Source organism: Puma concolor, chromosome D1 (genome assembly GCF_028749965.1).
Source record: "Puma concolor isolate L17-30 chromosome D1, mPumCon1.1.hap2, whole genome shotgun sequence".
Lineage (NCBI taxonomy): Eukaryota > Metazoa > Chordata > Mammalia > Carnivora > Felidae > Puma > Puma concolor.
The window spans coordinates 80,989,454-81,004,164 of NC_141676.1; the positions used below are offsets into that span (position 1 = coordinate 80,989,454).

The 14,711-nt window shown below is 34.6% G+C and overlaps 1 long non-coding RNA gene across 1 annotated transcript in view; it reads right to left on the reverse strand.

Annotated features, from left to right (window-relative positions):
- Positions 1-11,828, reverse strand: part of LOC147576838 (uncharacterized) — a 31,831-nt gene extending 20,003 nt beyond the window's left edge. The window contains exon 1 of the long non-coding RNA XR_015241467.1: positions 11,747-11,828. This is a non-coding gene — a long non-coding RNA (uncharacterized LOC147576838). The remainder of the gene's footprint in view (positions 1-11,746) is intronic.
- Positions 11,829-14,711: the final 2,883 nt, after the last annotated feature.

The window sequence follows — 14,711 nt, forward strand, 5'->3', positions numbered from 1 at the left end:
GCTAAAGCAAGCTTGACTGGGAAGGGAAGTCCCATCAGGATACAGAGGGGTGGGGCTTAGACTAAGCCAGTTAGGAAGCCAGTGTCTGAGCTGAGAGGCTTCTCACAGGTGACTCTGTGTTTGTGCCTAGGGCCACGGGAGGGAAATGGCACCAGTGAGCTTCTTTGTTCCAGAGAGGCGTTTTCCGTGAACACTGTCTCTTAGGGAAGGGCTCCTCGAAAAGGTAATAACCTCCCCTTTGTGTCTCCCAAATATTTTTCAGATCACTGTTTCCATGCTGTCCATCTCAGTTTGTCTGCCTTCTCTCCAGGAGCAGGACGGTGCCCTCCTGGCTCTATCCCAGCCAAGCCTGCTGACCTTTAAAACTCCTGACTTTAGGAACACGGTGTGGACAGAGGCCTGTGCCTGTCTTCTGGGGGAGGGGTCCACCTCTCTGGAACTGAAGGAATTTTGTCACAAAATCCAGCCTTTCTTGTTTTCTAAGCCAATGGCTTTGGGGGAAGTTTCTCCTTATGGGCTCCCCTGTGTGTTCCTCTCTAGCCCTTCTCTATGTCCACAGCACCCATGATCTGTTTCTCTCTTAAACCACATCTCCACACTTTCTAACTTCTTCAATGTGACCTCTTCTCTCCCTTTAGTTGTGAAGTTTGCTCTGTCAGTCTTCTGGTCAATTTATGGGGTAGTTTATGATGATTTGATAACTATCTAGTTGTGTTCCTGGGATAAGAAGAGTGCAGGGTCCTCCTAATCTGCCACTATCTTTGATTCCTCTTGTTTTGTTTTCAATATCTTTTCTCAGCATACACAGTCTGACATACTGTCAAAAATTGACTGAGTTTATTAATCTCAGGATCAAAAACCTCAGCAGAATTTATCTACCAGTCTAGCCTCAGATTATGAACATTTAAGAAAATGTTATTATAAATCTTCATGAAAGAAGATGGGTTCTGGCAAAGTCTTCTGCAAGACAAGTCAAAGTTAACAATTTAGGTACTATAAGAAACTGGCCATAGATGTGTCCTGAAGGTTTTGAAAGAAGGGAAACAAATGCACCCTCTAGTTGTGAAGTGAGAATCTAGGATTGAGCCTTTCCCCTTAAATATTAAGAGAGGTATATAAGGAGGTGAGAACTGAGGAGTAGATACAGTTAGGAACTAAAAGTGTAGTATTATGGAACTCCAGAGTAAAAATGTTTTAATAAGTAGGCATGTAGTATCAAAGTTGTTGAATATTGACATGAAGTCAAACAAGATAAAAAGTGAAGAGGAATGTTGAATTTAACAATATAGATTGTAGATGATGACATAGAAAAGGAAAGCTGCAGTGGAAGAGTGGGGGAAATGGCTAATTAGCATAAATTAGGGGGTGTATGTAGAGAAAGAAAGTCAATAAAACCAGAGTTTACTGTTTCAAGTTATTTTTCGTCCATTTGCAAAGAGTTGCAAACATTTTTTCTGTACCACACATAACATTACATTCCAATATCTTCTTTCTTCCATTGTTTTTAATTTCCAAAAATATGTTAATATTAAGGAAGTCCAATTTATCTAACTTTTTTTGGGTGGTGGGGGCTCTTGTGCTTTTGTTATCATATCTAAGATCATTGCATTGATCCAGGATCACAGAGATTTACTTTTATGTTTTCTTCTAATATTTTTATCGTTTTTGCTCTTGCACATAGGTTTATGATGCATTTTGAGTTCATTTTTGTTTATGATGGGAAGCAGGGGTCTTAATCCACTCTTTTTCATGTGGATATCCATTTTACCCAAAACCATTAGTAGAAGAGACTATCATCCTCTCTCCCCCCCCACCAACCAGTGAATTGCCTTGGCATCCTTGTCAAAATTCAATTAACCTTAAATAATTTGGCCATAAATTATTTAAATGACCATTACCATTTATTTAGTTCTTTAACTTCTATCAATGATGTTTGCTTCTTTCTGGGTAGTAGTCTTGAAGGTCTTTGGCAAAAACTATTATTAAATAGCTTATTAATGTTCATAACATTATAAATATTACTAATTTTATTTTTGTTTTGCTGCTTATTGATGTATAGAAGCAGAATTCTTTACTGTATATTGATCTTGAATTCTGCAACTTTGCTGATTTTATTTATTAGTTCTAATACTATGTGTGCGCATGTATTTTCTTCAGAATTTTCTGTTTACAAGATTACATCATCTTTAAATAGAGATAGTTCTTATCCTATAATTCTGTATACTTTTTTTTTCTTGCTAATTACTCAGTTTATATCCTTCAATGCAATGTTGAATACAAGTAGTGGGAGTAGGATTCCTTGTCCTGTTTCTGATAATAGGTGGAAAGCTTATGGTCTTTTACTTTAACACATGATTCTGTTAGTAAAATTTTGTAGATACCCTTTATCAGCTTGATGAAGTGTAATTTTATTCCTAGTTTCTTTAGTTGTGGTTTTTAATCATGAGTGTTTAATTTTATCTAATGTTTTCTTCTGTACCAATTGAGATGACCAGTGGTTTTGTCCTTTTACATTTTTCAAGTTTTTTAAAAGTCTAATTTACAAATAAAACTAGTATGTATTTGAGATATAAAATGTGATTTGATATACATATACATTATGAAGTTATTACAATTAAGTGAACTAGGATATCTATCATCTCACATAATTCTCTTTTTCTATATGTGCATATTGAAGGAACATTAAAGATGTACTCTCTTAACAGATTCCAAGTATACAATACAATATTATTAACTGGAGTTGCCATGTTGTACAGTAAAGTTCCAGAATTATTTCATCTTATAACTGAATGTTTGTGCCCTTTGACCAACATTTCCCCTCTTCCCTTACCTCTCAGCCCTCTGTTTCTCTAAGTTCAACTTTTTTTTAGATTCCACATGTCAATGAGATCATGCAGTATTTCTCTTTCTGTGTCTGGTTTATTCCACTTAGCATAATATCCTCAAGGTTGATCCATGTTTTTGCAAATGGCTAAATTGTCTCCTTTTTTAAAGACTACATAATACTCTTATATATACTTTCATTATCCATTTATCTACTGTTAGACACTTAGGTTGTTTCCATATCTTTGTTATTATTAATAATGCTTCAATGAACATAAGTGTGCAGATAACTCTTTGAGGTAGTGATTTTATTTCCTTTGCATATATACCCATAAGTGGAATTCTTGGATCATATGGTAGCTCTATGATTAGTTTTTTAAGGAATCTCCATACTTTTTTTTCCTACTGGCTGTACCAGTTTCTATTTCCACCAAGGGTGTGTAAGAGTTCTCTTTTCTTTTTTGCTAATACTTGTTATCTTTTAACATTTTGGTAATAGCCATACTAACAAGTATGAGGTGATATATCATTGTGGTTTTGACTTGTACTTGCCTGATGATTAGTGATATTAAGCACCTTTTCTTATAACTTTTGGCCTTCTGTATGTTTTATTTGGAAAATGTCTATTGAGATTCTTTGCCATTTTCAAATCAGATGTTGTTATTGTTGTTTTGCTATTGGGTTATATCATTTAGTAATATAATTTGAAATTAGGAAGTGCTATGTCTCTAGCTTTGTTCTTCTTTCTCCATATTTCTTTAGCTACTTGGGACTTTTTATGGTTTCATACAGATTTTGGGAGTGTTTTGTTTTGTTTTGCTTTGTTTCATTTTTTGTATTTTGGTGAAAAGCACCATTGGAATTTTGATAGGGATTGCACTGCATTAAAAGGTCAGTTGGATATTTTGACAATATTAAGTTTTCTAATTCATGAACACAGAATATCTTTCCATTTATTATATCATCTTCAGTTTCTTTCATGAATGTTTTGAAGTTTTCAGTATACAACTCCTTGGTTAAATTTATCCCTTGAGATGCCTAGGTGGCTCAATTGCTTAAGCCATCCAATTCTTGGTTTCAGCTCAGGTCGTGATCTCACAGTTTCTGGGTTCAAGCTCCACATTGGGTTCTGCACTGACAGTGCAGAGCCTGCTTGGGATTCTCTGTCTGTAATTTATCATCACTTGTATTCTAGAATCTATCGTACCATGAGGTCCAGTGAAGTTGTGCATTGATATTTGTTGAACAGCTTTTCATACCAAATTAATTAAGTATTGAAATAATGTTACAGAGGAACAAAATGGCAGGTGATCTGTACAAAATAATGACCTGCCTTTACTCCCGCTGATTCTCACATGTTTACCTTCATCTCTTCCTTTGCAGCCTACTATCTCAGAATTTCCTTCTCAAGTTGACAGGAGGCAGAGGGAGAGATAAGAGGCTCCTCACTTCCTGAGCAGTAGAAGACAACTTAAGTATACGTCAAAAGGGAAAACTAAATATAGTTTTATGGTTCCTTATTGTAAAAATGATGAGTTTTAGCAGAGGCTTTAGTAAACCACATTATTTCAGGGGATATTCATGGGTTGCCCTGAGACTAACTTATCTCTTTGATAAGTTTCATTTGTCTCTTTAATAAATGTGAAATCCCCTTTCAGAACAGAATACAATTAAATTTTGGTAATTACTTTTGTTTTACAACAGTGTAACCTTGGCTCTGGTACATTTTAGACTAGAAATAGAAATGATAGTTAGCATTTTCTAAGTTACGGCTATCCTCAAATGGCATGCCTGTCAGTACGATGTGGTATGTGGTAATATGCAATGTGCAAAAGGTGAATAGAATCTAGTCAAAAGAATCAGATAACCCAAAGCTGACAGTTTAACATCATATTGAAGAAGAGAGGTATCAGGTGAGTTGTACTGTGCATTTTATATAATATAATATAATAAAATATAATATAATATAATATATAATTATATAAAGTATAATTATATAAAGTATAATATATTATTATATAATATATAATTATACTTTATACAATTATATATTATATAATAATAATATATTATTATATAAAATATTATATATATATAAAATTATAAAAGAAGTATCAAGAGAGAGGTCTGTGGTTTGGTAGTAGGTGAACTGTAGGGATAAATCAGCAGATTTTTCTTTTAAAATATGAAACAACTTTTGTGTTTTTCCCTTTAAATGTAGATTTCAATCTGGTTTAAAAAAGATTTTAAGTGTGGGATAAAAAGTCACTAACTTCCTACTCATTATTTCTAAATGGATTAATATTTTCAGTTATTTCATAAGTGAAATTTTTCCTATAGGGTTTCAGTAAAATTGGTCCAAATTATGTGCGGTACATAAAAAGAATGATGGCTGTTTCACTTCCATTAATCCTGTGCACTCAGTTCAATTTGTCACACTGAAGTTGATCACAGGGAGATATATAAGAATTCAAGACATAATTACCTAGAGTAGATACTTTTAAATCTCAGGTGCTTCATGATAAAAAAAAAAAAAAGCTCATATTAAACATCTGCTGGGAGAAACCAAACCAATTTAGGAACAGGATTAACCTAGCCCATCTTTACCATTTCTCTCTTCAAATAAACATTTTGTCTCTTTAACTGTGAACTTGACATACAGTTGATACATTTCACTTACTGTCAAGATCCTCTGTCCCTAAGAATTGTGAATTACTTTGTGGAAGTGAACTTTGAAATAACTAAATCATTCCTTTTTTCAGTTGGTTTATCAGATATGGGGGCTGACATTTGGTGGTAATAAATAAAATTATATGCTCAGTTAAAATACTGTTAAACCTCTGATTTTAAAATTAGATTTTAAAGGTGCATTTTTCCTTTTCTGCTTCTATTTTTGGAATAATGATCTACTTGTAAGAACCATTGTATATCTATGAATGTGTGTGTGCACATGTGTGCATGTGTGTGTGTGTGTGTGTGTGTGTGTGCCTGTGTGTGTGTGTGATTAGAGCACAGAGTAGAATTTATTCACCTGAATTCATTCCTTGGAATTATCTGGGCAGAACCCTCTTAAATATGTGTGAAAAGTTAATAGAGGTAAACCTTGATATTAGAAAGCATGAGTATTAAGCAACAATGTATTCTTTCTTTCCTACAATCTAAACTTTCAAGGACTGATATGTTTTCTGCCCCTGCGTAGTATCACGTACAGCTCAAAACTTGTTTGTTTAATTGAAAATGTATATTCTAGAAATAGAAATATTACAATTTTGGAAGTTTCTAAGTACGTTTCATTTCGTTATCTTCTTTTTTTTTTTCCGACAAGTTTTTTGACAGGTTAAATAACTAGTTGCTTTCTGAAAACCAGCAGCTTAAAAGTGAGAAATCAGAGTATTTATTTTGGTTGGTAACTAATAGATTTCTGAAAACTACTCTAAGCCTGTTTCTGTGAGCCCTCCTTCAAAGTCTTCATCAAAGCTTTGATAGAAGGCAGCTGGCCTTTGAAAATGCACTATCTGCAGCAGGCTGAAAACTCACGGGCACCTGTAGGCACAGACAATCTGTTTGCAGTGTGAATTATAGGGGACAGGCTTCTAGCATTTTTTTTTCTTTTTTAGTACTAAGATTTACAAAGAAGCAAGTTCCCTTTGAGCAGGAGCACACAAGGTCAGTACTCCCTTCAAGTCTCATATTTCAGGGACTATGCCACTGACATAAAAGAATTTAGGAGTGGAAAGTGTTTCTAAGGGGAGGGAGAGATTGTGATAGCCTAACTACTTTAGATTTTGCACTATGCATGTTTCAGTGTGATAGGCTCTCATTGAAAAAAAGTTACTGTATTACTTAAAATTGCTGTATTTTACTCAAAGTTCAAATATCTCTGTTTTTCAGTCTAACATAACTCAGGTCTGGATGCTTGGGGATATGTTTGAGCAAATTCATAAGAATAAGAAAAACTGCATTTTGACAGATTTACTGACAGAATACAAAAAGGGCCCTGAAGGAGGCAACAATTCTGACAGATTTTGATGTGGGGGTAGAGGGGGTCAGATTTTGAAAGTTTCATGAAGAGCCAAATTCTTACCTAGTCATCTTTACCATGGCTTCTGGTCTAATATTAAATAAATATACTGAATACAATCCGTGAGACTGTTGTATTTCAGGCAAATTGTGGATTCTATGTAAAGTATAAGGTTCCCAGTCTGAGAGTGTGCAAGAATGATGGAGATGGGAAGTTTTAACCACATATAATATAAAGTTTCTATGAATATTTGATTCATTTCTAAAGTAAATAATGTGGGCACTTGGGGTGAGTGCTGTGTGTTGTATGTAAGAGATGAATCACAGGAATCTACTTCCGAAGCCAAGAGCACACTGTATACACTGTATGTTAGCTGACTTGACAATAAATTATATTAAAAAAATAACGTAAATAATGTTGGTTGCTGAAAACCTATTAAAGCAACAGAATTTCAAGACCTACACTTCCTCTCAGTCAGCTAAAGAAATAAATGTTCATTTGCACATATAATATTTCAGAAATTGTTTCTTGACCATATTTTCATTTCAAGAAACATGCTTGATAGGATTTTACATTGCATTCTCACTGGATAAAATTCCATTTGTTATAATAATTTGCATTTTTTCCCTACATTTCAGCTCTTTCCCACCCAAACCGCAGCATTTTTATGTTAACGGTTATTAAGGGTCCAATATAACAACACCTGTCACAACTTGTATCATTAACATACAATTCTAAGCACACGTATATACAACTATGTGGGAATTCAAATGGCTATGTCCTGGTTAAGGAGATTATAAGGAACGCCTTACACTGCTTTCTGTCCATGCTGAAAACAGCTAACAAGTATTTAGTTAATGCGTATTTAGAGGATGGGTCCTGCCTGTGCTCATAAATTCCCTAGACCATGCTATCTGTGGAATATCTTGTTCTCTACTCTTCTTTTGGCATCTGCTATTTTGTATTCTGGGGAATGCCTTGTTTTTTCCAGGCTTTCTATACATTCTTACTGGCACTTAGTCAAGGACATATTGTGCAAGGTTTTCTCTGTAACGTATGCCTTATAAATACAGGAGTCTGAGAGCAGCTTTGGGAGACTTCCCTTAGCGTCCTTTCACCTCTCTTAACTTGTGGAGTTCTGAGTAATCCTTTCTGCACTCCTGGGCTTTGCTGGACAAAGCCAAAAGCTGAACTCACAACTGGTGACCCTGACGCAATAAGCCAAACCTACACAACTATATTTGAACTGACCTGTTTATAAAAAGACTTTTCTCTATTTACACGTTTCCCCATAATTTCCTTTTCCTGTCTAATAATACTACAGTTTATATGTAGTAAAATTTATGTAGATGGTTGTTAAAGTCAATTATTATTATTATTTATGGCCAAATATATATTGCTTTACATACTAGTGCTTTTAATTCTATAGGATAGGTCCTCATAGTCAGAATTGATGGTATAATTAAATGATAATTGTCACATCATATTCCAGAAACTGTATATTATTATATTTTTCCAGAAGAATATGATGCTAAATCACTCACATTCTTGCTAGAACTTGTTGTGTTACTGTGTATTTTCTCTTTTAAAAGTAAAAATATATATTTGGATTCATTCTTTATGGTGTCAAAAATGTGTCACATTAAGAGAGAACACTAGTTTGCCTAAATAATATTTTTAGTGTTTGATATTGATTACATTAAATCATATCAAATTTGACTAAAGAATTAATTTGCTTTTTGCAGAAATTTTCTTACAGTTTCTTTTGAAAAAATATATAAAGGTTAGGATGAAGATTGAGAACAGGCATATAATTTGACTCTGAACTACTGAGACTGATTTTTTTTTAATAACATTTTATGCCCATGTAACTTGTCCATTGCTTTCTTGAAAATTCCTATAAGAAATGATCAATCTCAGAAAGATTTTCAGTTTAGTACTTCTGAAAAGTTGTCCATTCCAAGCATTCCACTAATGCTCATGTAAACATCTTGATGCTACTTTAATTTTTCTCAAAGTTACTTATAAATGTTTGTATTAAATCACCCTTGTGGAAGTAACTCTTATACAGAGCAATTATAGAGAACACTTTATTTGGAAGAACACACACAAAAATAAAACTTCTGTTGCGTTTCAGTTGCATTTTTTTGTTTTTCAGTCTCATTTAAAAACTCACATCACGGGGCGCCTGGGTGGCGCAGTCGGTTAAGCGTCCGACTTCAGCCAGGTCACGATCTCGTGGTCCGTGAGTTCGAGCCCCGCGTCAGGCTCTGGGCTGATGGCTCGGAGCCTGGAGCCTGTTTCCGATTCTGTGTCTCCCTCTCTCTCTGATCCTCCCCCGTTCATGCTCTGTCTCTCTCTGTCCCAAAAATAAAAAAAAAATAAAAATAAAAAAAAAAACATTAAAAAAAAAAATAAAAACTCACATCACTTATCAATTTTATTTCTAGCAACATTATACTTTTACATTGTTTGGCAGAGACAATGCTAGGTATCTATCACACTACATCTTCCTCTTGGGCATAGACGCTACATTCTCACACCTCCCTTGCAATTAGATTTGGAGCATGTGAAGCAATATTGTATTGGAATGTGGGCAGAAGCAAGGCAAGGAAGTCCAGCCTCTTCTAAGCCTTGTTCCTTATGCACTTTGCACTGCTTAGCGCTCTGTCTTCTGTGACTACCTGAAGCCCAATGTTCCAGATGACATAGGTATAAGACGGAAGACTATCTCACCTTATATGGAGTTAAAATGTATGTATGAAAGAAACTTTTACTATGTTAATCTACTGAAATTTGAGATTTTATAAGTTGGCTTACGGCAGCCTATCTTTTCTGAATAACACATGATTTGGAATGTCTTCTGTGGTTCCTAACTTATGTTTATCTCCAGACTCAAATCTTTACTTCTCCTCACGTCACAACATTAGACTTTGGTGGACAGAAAATCTTCAGTGAGTGCCTCCTATGAGGGAATCACTACCTCATACTTTGCCTCTCATGATAATCTGATGTCAAATAGAAGCACTTATAGTTTTTTAAATACCAATTTTTGTTCTCACATATTTGTTTCTACTCTGGTCTCTGCTAAAACATGAATGCTCTCTTGCACCAGTTCCATGCCTCCTATGTTAGTGCCTCTATCAATTCTATAATTCTACAGTGGGGGACAGGAGAGAGGGCACAAAATAAAAAACCAAAGTTAATCAAACAAAATAAAATGTTTTGTTTTTGTTTTTGTTTTTGTTTTTTTGTTTTGTTTTGTTTTGTTTTGTTGCCCTGGGAAGTTTTACTGTAACACTATGGGCTATGCCTAGTGCTCTGTTTTTTGAGCATCATGATGTATTTTGAAAAGTCCCATTATAATCCACATATATAACACCCATAATATTCATTATATTTTATCTAATTATCCTAAATTCTGTGAGGGCAATGACCATGACAATCTTGTGTACCCCTATGGTAAATGCCTGGCAAAAAATAGGTTCTCAGTAAAAGTGAATTGATTCATTAATTGATCTGCATTTGCAAAGATGTTCAAGCCCAACAGCAGTTGTTTTTGTCTAGTTTGCTTGCTTTATAGAGATTCCATTTATGTATCACTTCAGAAAGCACAATAGTAAGAAATAAACTGATGGAATGGCAACTGTTTCTTCCTTTTTATAAACTGGCAGAGCTATGCTTCTATATTTCCTGTTAACAACTCTAATTTTGTCTCCAATAATATACCATGATATTCACTCACTATTATTATTTTTCAAGGAGTACAGAAAAAATGAAAAAAAAGGGAAAACATGCATGCACACCATGATAAGTTACAGTAGCATTCAGTGGGCTGAAGGGGTTATGGGATGGGTTCAGAACATTTAGGTTATTCAAACACTTAACTAGATTTCTCAAACCATTTGTAATACATGTCCTTGTATTCTGTCTATGACAAACTAGTTAGAGACTATAATAACCCTTTAAATCTAAAAAGGCTAACTTTATAAAGTGGTCACAAGAAGTCCTTTATGAGACTTTCTCCTGGATGCTAAGACCACTGATTTACTTTTACCTTAACACTTTGCACCTGTAACTCCCCTGCCTTGAAGATGTATTGGACTGCTTGACCAAGAGTGATACCCTAAAAGCTGTGTCCTGCTATTTGGATTCAGAGTAACTGACACTTGTTCCTTAAGTTTGTAATTGACTAACTAGTTTTAGTCCACACAATTTAATATCTGTCTGGGTCACTCACAACCAATTGTACTATTAATGACTCACAAGAAAGAGAAACATATCTGCAGTTACAAAGTTTGCTTAAAAACAAAGTAGTTTTTGTTAGATTTATTGCACTTGGGTTGTTATCAGTAGGCTATAATATTTGTGATATAAACCACAGACACTTAGATAATATTTCCCTAGAAAAACAGTTTTATGTCACTGAGAACACATTTGGGAAACTTTGGTATCACAGTAGAGCATTCAGACCCTTCCAAGTTAGGATCCTTAGGTTGAAGTGTTTCTAGTTTTACTTGGTGTGACAAAAAACAAAGGTGATATACTGTTCTAAATAAGTGTGGAATCAAGAAAAATTGGAACTGGAGATAGAATTTAGTATATCATACAAAATAATCAAAACCTAGAAATACAAAAAAATAGAATAAGAGGATCCAAAGGGAGATTCATCAAATACATTACCTCTTCTTTGGTGTAATATTACAAATGTACTAGGTAATAACAGATATAAAAACATATTACTAGTTCTTTTTCAGGGGAATAGGATTTAACCAAAGTGCAGGAAATAAAAAAAAATCAGCTGATAAAAGTCACAAAGGATATATTGCATAGAAAAAGTAAACACAATAGTCTTGAATGTTGCAAAATAAAAAGAACTTTATCAATATTCTATCATCATACCAAGTCCAGGCTGCTTGCAAGTCTCAGCTCCAGGAGAGCAGCTGATCAGAAATGTGAGAGAAAGCTTGTCCATAGATATATCTGTTGAAATATTGAACCAGAAAGTGACACCAAGTGTAAAACATTAGGAACACGTTGTTGAAATATGAGACTTCAAAATAACCAAGTAGAAGAGACGAAAGCAAATGCATTTTAGTACCTAGAGAGAAGAAAATGGAATGAAATAAGGAAAGAGTTGTTTGGAGATGTGTTACGAGGCACCAACTTTGAAGAAAAAATTTCAAATCAAATCAATCACTAAGATATTTTTCTCATCTGAAAATAGAGTTGGCTTTAACACATACCTGAGTTTTGTGGAAATTAGAATTATTCTTTAGCTGGTCAATATTTATAGCTATTGTTAAGTGTGTGACTTCATCAAAAATATCCATAAAAATGTTTATTTTTCCAATGTGGCAGGTAAGAAGCTTGGAAGTGGCCACTTTATCTTAAAAGTAAGTAAAAAGCTTGACAAACTGAAAAAATGACAAATCTTAGATCTTTAAGAGAAGTGAGATCACAGGGCAGATTGCTGCAAGCAGAATTGGAGAGATCAAAGGTGAATACAGAGAAGCACAATTTGCTGAAGCAGAAAGCCTTGGACACAAAACCTCATGGGAACAAGTGTTGGGTAGGAAGACATAAACTGTTACATTTGAATTGCTAGAGGTTCAATGTGGACAACCCTAGGAGTTGAAAACTGGAAGGATTCTCAGTCACAGAAGTGGGTCTACATTTTCCAAAATGGGAAGCAAGAAAACAAATAAAAAGACTAGGAAAAAAGTACAGAATATCCAAGAATTATGCAACAACGACAAAAGGTGTAACATATGTGCAATGGAATACCAGAATGAGGAAAAGAAAGAAAGGAGCATATGTACTTTTGAAATAATAATGAGTGAAAATTTACCCAAGTTAATGTTAGACACCAAAACATAGATCCAGGGAGCTCAGTGAACACTAACCAGAATAAATGCCAGAAAGATGACAACTAGACATACCATTTTAAACTACAGAAAATCAAAAATAAAGAATTCTGAAAGAAGCTAGAGGAAAGAATGCCTTAACTATAGAGGAATAAAGATAAAAATTACATTTAATTTCAGCTCAGAAACCATGCAAGCAAGAAGAGAGTGGACTGGAATATTTAAAAGCTTTGAAAGAAAAAAAACAAAAAAACAAAAAACAAAAACGAAACAAACCAAAAAACCAAAACACCAACCTAGAATTCTACACTTGGAAAAATGATTCTTCAGAAGTGAAGGAAAAAACACTAACCTAGAATTGTATACCTGGAAAAATGATCCTTCAGACGTGAAGAACTTGGTGGTTCGGTCGTTTAAGTGTCTGGCTCTTGATTTAAGCTCAGGTCATAATCTCACAGTTCCTGGGTTCAAGCCCCACATAGAGCTCCACACTGACAGCATGAAGACTGCTTGGGATCCTCTCTCTCCCTCTCTCTCTGCTCTTCCCCTGCTCATGCTCTCTCTCTTTCTCTCTCTCTCTCTCAAAATAAATAAATAATATCTGTATTTTTTAAAGTGAAGGCAAAGTAAAGACTTTCTTAGATAAAAATTGCGGGTATTTGTTGCTAGTAATCCTGCCTCATAGAAATGTTAAAAGTTCTTTAGAGACAAGAAAAATGATATAGGTCACAACTCAGATCTATATAAAGAGAGAAGGAGCATCAGAGATGAAATAAGTGAAGGTAAAATAAAAGAAAATTACTTTTCTTAACCCTAATTGATCTAAAAGATAACTGTTCAAGAAAATAACAATATATTTTATTATATATGCTTATATATAAGCAAAATATTTATGTATATAACTATTCAGACATCAGAGGATATGGGGAAAATATAAATATGTATTACTAAGTGAAACTAGCTAACCTAGAAAGGCTATCTATGGTATGATTCCAACAATATGACATTCTCGAAAAGGCAAAATATGGAAGACAGTAAAAAGATAAGGAGAGAGGGAGGGATGAAAAGTCCAAGCACTGAAGAATTTTAGGGCAGTGAAAACACTCTATATGAAGCATAATGATAGGCACATGTCATGATAAATTTGTCCAAACCCACCGAATGTACAACACCAAGTGTGAACCCTAATATAAACTATGGAAATGTATATGGTTATGTATAAGCAACATGAAAGGAATGATTCAAAGGATGGGAAAGAGGAATTATAATTATTTAGTTATACTCTGAAGCAGTGTAGACTTGGATTAATCGTAATGGACTTGGATTAATCATAAATGTATATTGCAAAATTTAAGGCAAACACTAAATATGTTTTTAAGTTTAACTAATATACTAAGAAAGAAGAGAAAATTAAACCATAAAATTCTCAATGGAACTACAAGCAGTAAGAGAGTAGCAGGAAAAAATAGGAACGCAGAAGAAGGACAACAAATAGAAAATAGTAATGAATGTGATAGATATTATTAAAACTATATCAATAATCACTTTGAACATTAATGGTCTAAATGCACCAATTTAAGACAAAGATGGTCAGAGTGAATCAATAAATAAGACCTAACGCTGTATTGTCTACAAGAAACCCAAGTTTAAATATAAAGATACATATAGATTAGGGGTGCCTGAGTGGCTCAGTCAGTTAAGCGCCCGACTTTGGCTCAGGTCATGATCTCCCAGTTCATGAGTTTGAGCCTGTGTGGGGCTCTGTGCTGATAGCTCGGAGGCTGGAACCTGCTTCAGATTCTGTATCTCCCTCCTATCTGCCCCTCCTCCTCTCGCTCTCTCTCTTTCTCTCTCTCTCAAAAATAAACATTAAGAAATGATACATATAGGGGCGCCTGGGTGGCGCAGTCGGTTAAGCGTCCGACTTCAGCCAGGTCACGATCTCGCGGTCCGTGAGTTCGAGCCCCGCGTCAGGCTCTGGGCTGATGGCTCAGAGCCTG